Raw genomic sequence first — 10,615 nt, 5'->3', positions numbered from 1 at the left:
TTCAATGTCATATTTTCCTCTGTGGATCTGCAGAGTTAATAAATCACAATCAAAATATCAAGAGATTTTTATAGAAAACTAACAATCTGATTCTAAAATGTATATGGGAATCTAAAGGGCAAAGAATAGGCATAACATTCTTAAGGAAGAAGAACAAAGTGATTTTACCCTACTAGTTATCAAGACAATTTAAAATCTTCATCAATTCAGATCTTTGGTGTTGGAGCAAAGAAAGATAAATAGGCCAATTAAATAGAACAGAAGGCACAGATAGTACCCAGTCTGGAATCTTTCCAGTATAAATGTGAACACTTCATTTAAGGCAAAGATGCCTCCAGAGTGCAAAGTGCTAAAGCTGATCTTCTCAGTAGATGGTGTTAGGTTGCTGGATTTATGTATCAAAAAGAAATTTGACCTTTCCTTATACCATACACAAAAATGAATTCTGAGCAGGTTGTAGATATAAATGTGACATTGATATGATGTGCATAAATGTGATGTAGATATAAGCAATAAGTTTCTAAATGATAAAGTTGGAGAATATCTTTATGAAGCTATAGTAGATAAATATTTCTTAAACAGGACACAAAATGTACTAATTAGAAAGGGAAAGATTAATACATTAGTCTATATTAAAATTAGAATTAAGAACTCCTGTTATCAACTGATATCATTAAGAAAGTGCAAAGGCAAGCATCAGGGTAGGATAAGATATTTGCAACACAACAATAGAATTTATACTCAGAATTTTATAAAGAGCTTAAATTAATAAGAAAAATTGAAGGTAATACAAATCTTAAAAACAGACAAGATACTTGAATGGCACCTGGGTGGCTCATTCAGTTAAGCAGTGACTCTTGATTTCAGCTCAGGTCATGATCTTGGGGTCCTGAAATGGAGCCGGTGTCAGCCTCCACCCTCAGTAGGAAGGTGCTTCAGAATTCTCTCTCTCCCTCTGATCCCCACCCCAAACCCCCTGGTCACTCTTTCTCCCCCTCTCTAAATAAATAAATAAATAAATCTTTAAAAAAAATAGACAAGATCCTTGAATAGGAATATCATAAAAAAGGACATTTGAACTACAGATAGATATACTAAAAGTTGCTACAACTCATGAACGGTCAGGGAAATTCAAATTAAAATCATAATAAGATAACATTCCACGTACCAAATTGGCCAAAATTATAGATTGACAATACCAAATGTCATTAGTGATTTGAAATAATAGGAATACTAATCATTGATAGTGGAAGTTTAAATTAGTAAAAACACTTTGCAAATCACTTTTTTTTAGAGCAATTTTAGGTTTATAGAAAAAAATGAGCAGAAAATATAGAAAGGTATGTCAGTAACTAAACTTTTTGTTCATTTGATTGCCTTATATTATTAGCTAAGCTCAATGTATATTGAACAGTAGTTATGATAAATGACATCTTTTATCTTACTCCTGACTTTAGTGGAAGTGTTTCTGATTTCTTGTGAACATATTTGTGGATCTCTGATGGGTATAATTTACTTTAAGGCCCTCTTTTATCAGACTCAGGACACATCAGGTTAGTCCTACTCTGCTAGAAATTCACGTTAAGAATAAGTGTGTTATTTTCTTTCCTACTTTTTCCAGAGTGATCATATACGTTTCTTCTAATAAAATTTAATGCAATAAATTGCTTTAATAAATTTCCTAATTTGAATTATTTTTGTATTTAAAAGATATATATAAGTCACAATGTATTATTATTCATAGTATTATTTTACTATATTGCTGGATTTGATTTTTTTAATTTTATGTCTATTTGTTAATGGAATTAGCCTATAGTTTTCTTTGTTATTTTAAAAAATCTTTAAGACTATACTTTCAGGGATCATTTCTATAGTTTGTTTAAAAATCTTCATTGCATCATAACAAGTGATGTTCATTTGCAGGAGGTGTCAGGGAGAAAGATATACTATCTCCTTCAATGTCCTTCTAGCTGGACTAAGAAACAAATTGCCATGAGAAGAGGAGAAAATCGAATTTAATTTCATGCATATGGAGAATCCACAGAGACATGGAAATTCCAAAGACAGACAGGCCTATTTATCTTTCTGTCTTTGGAATTTCCATGTCTCTGTGGATATGGAAATCCATATGTCATTCAGAACTAAGGAGAAGGAGGATAAGAGTCTGAGAGTTCAAGGGGAAGGAATGCAATTCACAGGAAGATGAAAAAGAGTAAACGTTTGGTAAACAAATGTTTGCTGAGCCACTCAGGAACAATGAGACATAGAGAACTTTGATCAAACAGGCCTTGCCAATTTCCTCCCTGTCTACCACACCTAGTTTGTGGTTTAATGTTGTTATCCATGGTGATAGCTCTCTTTCCAAAGCAGGTTCTCTATTTAAACTGTTTTAGGCAGTTGAGGGGGAGGTAAAGAGATTTTTCTGAATCTACTGGGTTTTGATTGCTTTTTAATTCAAAATAATCTTCATGCCAAAGTGGCCCATCTTGGGGTGGCCTGCCTTTGGCCCCTTACAGAAGTCTATTTTACCTCTTAGACATTTTTAGGTTTTATTTTTATCCTTAATATTTTGACATTTTACCATGTTTTGTCCAGATCTGTTTTCTCTTATTCATTTTATTTCATGTTCAGCAAGTCCTTTCACCAAAAGTGTGTATATTTTGTCAGTATTTTAAAGTGATCTTTCATTATACCTTCAATTATTTCTTTGCTTTATCTTTGTTCTCAACACCTTATTAATTATATATTTGAACATTTAATTTTTTTCTTTATATCTCAATTTTACTGTTTTTTTTTACACATTTCATCCTTTGTATTACACTCTGTAAAAATCTCTCTTTGTTATCTTCCAGTCCACCTTTAATCTTATTCATTTCACCATTAGAGAGTTTTAAATTTCAGCTAATTTTTAATTTCCAAGAATTTCATGGATGAAAAGTCCTCTCAAATTTATCTGAAATTATTCACTATGTTAAGTTGAAAATATTTATTTTTAAAAAATACTTATACTAGCTTCATTTTAATAGTCAAAATTTAAAAATAGCCCAAATGCCCATTAAAAAAATGAATGGATAAACTAGTTGTGGTATATCCAAAAAATAATGTTACTTAACAAAAAAGATGAGCTACTCATATGATATCATTGATAAATTCAAAGTAATTATAATACATTCAGAAAACCAGATAAAAAATACAGTAAATGGTTTATGATTCCAAACATATACTTTTAAGAAAAAAATGCAAAGGTATCTATCCATTGTATAGGAAAGTAAATCAATGGTTACTTGAAGAGATGGAAAAGACAAGGAAAAATTATGAAAGGTAAATATAAGAGATTGGGGCATGATCAGGACTATGATGATGGTTTCAGAGATTCGTTCCTCCGTCAAAACTTATCAAATTGTAAACCCTAAATATATGCAGGTGAGTACATGTAAATTATATATTTAAAAAGCTTTGAAAAATGGTTCAAGATAAAAAAATGTATACATCCCACTCTTTTGGAAATACATTTGGCAACCCTATATTACTGTACCAGCTTTCTTGTCATGCCCTGTGAGAAAGTTCACTCTGAAAATCCTATTTCCCTGGAAGCAACTCTTCTTTAAAGCAAGTACTGTTAGCTATTTGTTCTCTTTTGCTCTAACTCAGGCTTATTTTTGCTTTTCAAGAATTCTGAAGAATATCTCATAAAATGAAGGAAGCTATTTTTATTTTTCAGCATATTGAAGTATTAGTACTTGGTTTTAGATCTTTCTCTTCAGCTCTGGGAATTTAGAGCAAGAGTAGAAGTAGATAAATGTACTCAGCCCATCATCTTGTTCTAAGTCTTATTAAATGTTTGGTTATTTCACTGATATGGATTCAATACCTTTTCATTTCTCAGTGACACCCCCAAAATAGCCATACTATCTATAAACATCATTTGTTTATTGGATATTTCTCTTATTTCTTGAATTCATGCTCTTTCATTTTAACCACTATGAATTATTGTTCATAGTGGTTTAATGACCACGTAGAACCTATCAGTCACAAGACTATTATAAACTCTAAAACTACAATGGCTAAAGACAATAAAAACTAAACTAAATAAAATAAAAAACTTTCAGACCCTGAAAAAATGTGACCCTCTTTTCAAGGAAGGTCATCTTAAAAGAACTATATAATGGCCTTTAGATAAGTCTCAGAACACTCTTGCTGGCATCTTGAGACACTGGAAGTCCTCAAATATTTATCTTTGTAGAGCACATATACACATGATATGCATCTCAAATGTGCATCTTTGCAGAGAGTGTATATATATACATATAGAGAGTGTGTGTGTATATATATATATAAATATATATATATATAGTATGTATGAGAAAAGAATTATTTCTCTATTTCAAAGAGTAACTTCAATAAGCAAATAATATTTCCAGGATATCTTCATTTTATCAAAATGTTAGGCCAAATATTAAGCCTATTACTTTCATTCTTTCTACGATAGAAAACTGGTGCCCTGCTGGCTCTCTGTTCTACTAAGTGTATTAAGCAATGTGTAATAAATATATATAATATGTTTTTCTAGATTAGAAGTGCTTCCCTAAAACAACAGTTTATAATATAAAATAATATAAAATTCTGCATTCAGCTCAGATAATATGGAATATAAATATTTTATAATTAAGAATTTTTTAAAGTTTAGATTTAAAATGGAGATAATTTGAAGGTCAAAACCAAAGAGATTTTAATTAAATGTGAATTTCACTTAGGAAATCATGGATTTTCCTACTTATAAGACTTTTTTTTAAAGATTTAATTTATTTATTCATGAGATACAGAGAGAGAGAGAGAGAGGCAGACACAGACAGAGGGAGAAGCAGGCTCCATGCAGGGAGCCTGATGTGGGACTCGATCTCGGGACTCCAGGATCACGCCGGGCCAAAGGCAGGCACTAATCTGCTGAGCCACCCAGCGATCCCCTATTTATAAAATATTAAATGTATGTTTAAGCACTGCATCATCGTTTTTCTTATCAACTGTATATTAACTAAGATATGCTTTATATGTCGTATCATGAGAATTAAATCAGAAAAAAAATGTGTTAGGCACTTACAACCGATTCTGACACATGGTAAGCCCTCAATAAATGTTACTTATAATTATTTGTTTTATTATTATCATTACTATTTCCTGTTATGCTATCAAAGAATCCCAGATTATAGAAAAGCAATTTCTCCTGAGATAAATATTGTAAATTCACAGTTATCATTTCTTTGATAAGACTTAAGAAAATAAGAACTTGTATTATTATTGTTGAAATACATTTTATAGTAATGGCATGAAACACACACACACAGACAATATTAATTTCTTTAGTGTCGTGAATTGTACTGAAGTAATTTTCAAGGACTCAAAGATCTGTGATGATTTACCATCAGTAACTTTACAATAAAGATACTGTTTCAGTCAGACACATGGCATCAAATTCTACCAGTATTAACTAATTATATGACATGAACCTGGGGCCAATAGGAGGTGAGGTCAAGCTCAGAACGTTTTCTTGAGGGGAAATGTAAAACACAATACATAATCCAGGCCAGAATTAAACTATTGGAGATACTGGGGTTGTGGGGTGAGGGGGAGTAGGGACAAGGTGTCAGGAGAAATGTTAAGTGTCCAAGGTCACTAACAGTGAAAATAAAACTCAGACGATCATAGCTCATAGAAGGTACATCATATTCCCAGAATCACATAAAGACTTAGAGATTAAGAGGGAGTGGTAAGCCCTCAATAAATGGGCTTTATTTATTTAAATAAATAATATTTAATTAAGACCTATATAGGCTATGCTACCTCCTTACATGTGTACTTTGAAAATTACAAATTAATAATAGATAATGGTTGGAAAATGAAATAGTACGTAATCTGAGTATCAAAATCAATATTTTGTGTCTTTTGGGAAAACAAAAGGAAAGGAGGTTCCAATACCTAGAGGAGGATAAACCAATGCCTGTAGGTCTCCCACATAGTAGGCACTCAAAATAAATGAAAGAAAAAGAAAGAAAGAGAAGAAAGAGAAGAAAGGAAGGAAGGAAGGAAGGAAGGAAGGAAGGAAGAGAGGAAGAAAGGAAGAAAGAAAGAAAAGTTAATGATCAAAATAATCAGTGGTAGAAGCACTGTAATCATTTCATAAGTATCTGAATATATTGTTACTACAGGACTTGAAAACATTTTGCATCATGTATGAAGAGCATCTGCCCTAGACTTTCACCCTTAGTTTACACCAAGGTTCTTAGTCCTGGCTGGGCTTTAGAACTACCTAGGAAATTTGAGAAATACCAATGCCTAGGTCCCAACAAGACCTATTATACCCAAATGTCTCAGTGCACGGCTCAAGCCTCGGTATTTTTTCGAAGGACCATAAGTGACTGTAATATACAAGCAGGGTTAGGAGTCACTACTTTTAGAATCCCTTTCTCTGACTTTTCTTCCCTCTCCTATCATGCCCTCACATGATTTACCTCCAAAATCTGCCCCATTCTTCCCTCACAATTCTTGACTTAAAAGTTTTCTTGAGTGTATCTATTATCCAATGCATTGGGCAAATGTAACTTCTTCTAGCACTCCTAAGAGCAAAACCCATTTGATCCACTTTGACTTTCCCAAACAACAAAGAATCAGAGAAAGGGGGGAAAAATAAAGAAACAAATGGCTCAAGTGGACATGGATTGGAAATCCCACTGCACCTGACTTTACCCCTCTCTGTGCCAGTTATCTTTTATTCCCTCCATTTCCCCATTTTCCAGCCAGATAGCTGATGCCCCCTCCTACATCCATCCTCTAAGTTACTGAACTCTCTTGTTCTGACAGCAAATTATTTTTCTCCTAGTTTCAGCTAAGAAATGATTCCATATTTTTTACTTTAACCTTATTAGGAAAGTGATAGTAATGGGAACATGAAAAAGAAAGCCAAAATATTAAAAAGCAAAAATACTAAATTGTAGAATATTTAAAACACAAGTGGTTTAATTAAAAATTGACAGCTCCAGAACACACAAGACCCAGTTCCTTTTCCTGAACTACAACAAAAATTATAGTCACCATTTAGTGAGCATCTTCTTGTACCTAAAATCCTATCAGGAGCCATGATCCCTATGACATTACTGCACAGTTATCACCTTTGTTTCACTATTGAGAAAAACAGGTCACGGTCACATAGCTGAGAAGTGGCTGGAGCCATCCTACAAACTCAAGTCTCTGATGCCAAAGCACTTCTCTTTCCCCTGTAGCAATTATAATAAACTGAGCAAGCTGGCTTTGAACATGAGATGAATTTGGTTTGGACCTATTGCCAGGTTTATGAGACCCTCTCCCAGGATATACTATCGAGTCTTCTCTTCTAGAATCTCCACCTTCAGACTGCCTTCTCTATGTCTACCTGTCTGCCTCTTCTGGTGCTCTTCAGCTCTGCAGCCGTTCCTTTCTCTGGAGTCAGTTCTGGTCCCAAACTTCTTCTGACTCTGAATTTATAGTTATCTCCCTTTCTCCTCCCACAAGCCAACTGGAATTTATAATTATTATAGTTTTATAAGCTCAAAATAGCTTAACTATAATCTCACTTATCATACGATTACAGAGACAGAGCTAGTCTTACAAACTATATTTGGTACCAGTGAGGTCTCTCTCATATCATGACTCTTTTTAAAATACAGTCATGGTATTTTGGTATTATAAAATAGAGTATTGGTATTATTAGGGTTTTTCCCCCAAAGTCCTTATATTTTTTGCTCAAAAATCCTGCAAGGTCCTGTGTAGGCAAAGATTTGGGCCATATGCTTCATTCTTTAATATTAGATGTATATAATTAAAGATACAGTAAAATATGCTAAGTGAACTTAATCTACATTTCAGTAAAATAAAACATCAGTTCCCAAGAGATACTGCAGCAAAGGGTAATCTAACTCAAAATAAATAGACCTGAATTTACTTGAAAAAGCATAGTTTTTGAGATCTTTAATTGAAGACTAAACTATATAGCCATACAACATGATGCAATTAGAAAGCAACAACTCATCTGCCATTGAAAACTCAGTTGCCAAGTATAACACAGTTAAAATGCATGCTGTGACCACTCTTGAAAGGGAATAAAGGAAAATAAATGTAAGGCCATCCTTCTTTATAAGGTTGAGAATTCAATCTCAGATATAAAACAAAGCTTAAAGAAAGAAGATGAAATAACAAAAGCAGCGCAGACAAGGAAATACAGAAAGAAAATGCATTGGGACTCCTTAATGTAGCAAAACAATAGACACAAAATATGGACACTTTGAACAGAGCAAGGAAGGAAATTTACAGGAATCTTTGGGATTCAAGACATCATAATGCTCAAATTCATCATTTTGTTTTCAAAGACAATGTCAGAACTAAAAAGAAGGTTGGGCATAGCTATGGAAATTCAAGAAAGTCTTTCTCATTCCCTCTGCATATTGATGGCCAATCAAAAAGACTCTGAAGAGAGACCAAGAAATGTGGAGTTTGGCAATGTAATGTACAGAGTGATATGTGGTGATGTCAAGAAAATTGTGCACTTAGATGCCCAGGGAATGAATGCCTTATATCTCCCCAGGTCCTTATTGCCATCAGGGGCTTTCAATTCCTTGAGAATGAAAGGCAGTGCAGTATCTCATCATTTTCTCCAGCAACTTTTATGAAGTTCAAGACAATGGAACCCAGGTCAGCTGGAGGAGCTCATAGACTCTTTCCTCTGATTACAAGGTCTTAAATCCAACTCTAACTTCCCTTTGGCTCAGGAAGAAGCTGTTAACACTAGGCCCCTTTGACAGGCAAAAGCTCACTCTGTAAAAATGCAGGCATAGGAATGCAGATACATACACACACACACACACACACACACACACAAGCTAACTTAAAAAGAGCAAAAGCCACCTCGTAGAGCATAAGAGTAGGCCTTGAGGAACATCATAGCAAAAACAATAGGCAAAAGTGGAAAACAAAAATATAATTAATGAAACATAATAACATATCTCAAATTCATTCTATTGTTCATTTTTAAAATGAGACAATTACCAAAGATACCTCCCCAATTGACCTGAGATGCTAAGCTACCTATAAAGTAACCACAAGAACATCATGTTCTTACTTGATTGCTGTTTCTTGTTATGTGTAAAACATCTCACTTGAAAAAAGCTGCTAAGAGCCTCCAAGCAGAATCCGGGGTAGGAAAATAATAGCAAGGGAAAAAAGAAAGAAAAAAAAAAAATATATATATATATTTCTAGTTTTAGTAATTGCTATCAAAAGTAGGAAAATAATAGTATGTTGGCCTCTGTCAGGAACCTGTATTATTATAAACAAGATTCTCATTTTAATAATGATCACGTATGTTTACTGATTACCAGCATAGGAGACCACATTAAAGGGAAAAATATTATCCATTTTCCTCTATAAATGTATAAATGTGCAGGCTCAAATATCTAGAATTTATTTTCAATAAAAATATTATTATGTAGTATCTGCTCCACAACTAAATAGAAGGAGCCCCCCATAAGGAATCAGTTTAGTTTTCAGGGGAAATAAATCAGTTTGATCCATGTCAGATGTCCTGGAAGACCTATAAAACTGGACCTGGCCATGATTTGAGGCAAAAACTATGCACTTATTAGACTCACAATATTTATTTGCATTTGCCAACATTGTAACTTACTCACTACAGGAATAAAGGCAAATGTATTATGCCATAGACTACAGCTGTGTAGTTGTAAAATTGCTTAGTGTGAATTAAAAAACACGTTACCATTTATCAAAATAAGAGAAAAGGGGGAAATAATTCCCAATGTCCTGCACAAAACCATAGAAGGCACAGACTGTCTTTAACATTAATAATCAAGGATATTTGTATACTTCTTACCACTTGGATGTTCAAGTGGTAAGACAATACAAAAAGATTAGCAGGCTGCCACTAAGAGTTTACTGTGGTGATATGAGTGAAAGTAAAAATGGATCTAAATATTTTAATAATAAATCAGTGATTCAAATGGTTTTTTGTTCATAATACAAAAGTAATATTCAGAGTAACAGGGAAGGTTAGAAATAATCAAATTTAGTTCATGTCATTATCATATTAAAAAAAGAGTAAAAAAAGACATTACATAATATGCCAAGTTTTAATTAAATTTAAATCCATAAACATATTGGACCTCAAAATATTTAATAACTAGTTCTGTCACATTATTACTGACTAGATTACATTTTATATACTATAGATACATTGATGGAAGAATAAGTTTATGATGAATCCACAATACCAATATGCAACTTTCATAATCTTTTCTTAGAAGTTATGAAAAGAAGCCAAAGCTCCTGTTTGCATTACCTTAATAGCTTTCTAAAGGAAATTAAAGGAATTTATATTCAAATGAAATAATAATAAAGAATGAATGGTGTATGGAGACATAGGAAAAATGTAATAATTTCCTATTAATCATTGTACCATTTATCTTCAGAAAAGTCAAAAGTTATATTTTCAAAATCTTGAGGGCACTCTGAAATTTGTGTTTCTAATTTAAGGCTCTTATTTCTATGATAATCCAAAAGATTTAAAATAAGCACA

At 32.9% G+C, this 10,615-nt stretch overlaps 1 pseudogene; it reads left to right on the top strand.

Moving 5' to 3' along the window:
* Nucleotides 1-1,843: 1,843 nt before the first annotated feature.
* LOC112645754 (small nucleolar RNA U3) lies at nucleotides 1,844-1,920 on the top strand (annotated as a pseudogene).
* The last annotated feature ends 8,695 nt before the right edge of the window (nucleotides 1,921-10,615 follow it).

Source organism: Canis lupus, chromosome 1, assembly GCF_003254725.2.
Source record: "Canis lupus dingo isolate Sandy chromosome 1, ASM325472v2, whole genome shotgun sequence".
NCBI lineage: Eukaryota > Metazoa > Chordata > Mammalia > Carnivora > Canidae > Canis > Canis lupus.
Note: the sequence above shows the minus strand (reverse complement) of the source record. Positions and strands in the feature narration are given on the sequence as shown.